Source organism: Haematobia irritans, chromosome 3 (assembly GCF_050003625.1).
Source record: "Haematobia irritans isolate KBUSLIRL chromosome 3, ASM5000362v1, whole genome shotgun sequence".
Lineage (NCBI taxonomy): Eukaryota > Metazoa > Arthropoda > Insecta > Diptera > Muscidae > Haematobia > Haematobia irritans.
The window spans coordinates 224620612-224621042 of record NC_134399.1 but is presented as its reverse complement, the minus strand read 5'-3'; positions in this window follow the sequence as shown (position 1 = coordinate 224621042).

The window sequence follows — 431 nt, the reverse complement described above, 5'->3', positions numbered from 1 at the left end:
AAAGTGCTCCCTCTTAATAAAGAAGTTTACATTTCATTATCCCATTTCTCTAAAATGAAAAATGGTGATACAATGGAACTACGCTTCTTAGATACACTCAGATTTATGCCAGCAAGTTTAGACTCATTGGCAAATAATCTTGATAATGACCAGCTACATTCCATTAAATATCATTTTGAATGTCAAGAGCATTTCAATCTCCTCAAAAGGAAAGGTGTTTTTCCCTATGAATATTTAAATTCATTTGAAGTTTTAAATGAAAAACAGTTACCACCAAGAGAGACTTTCTATAGTACTCTAAATAATAAAGAATGTAGCTTGGAAAATTATAATCACGCTCTAAATGTTTGGAATACCTTTAAATGTGAAACCATGAAAGAGTATCTGGAACTATATTTAAAAGTTGACGTCTTACTGCTAACAGATGTTTT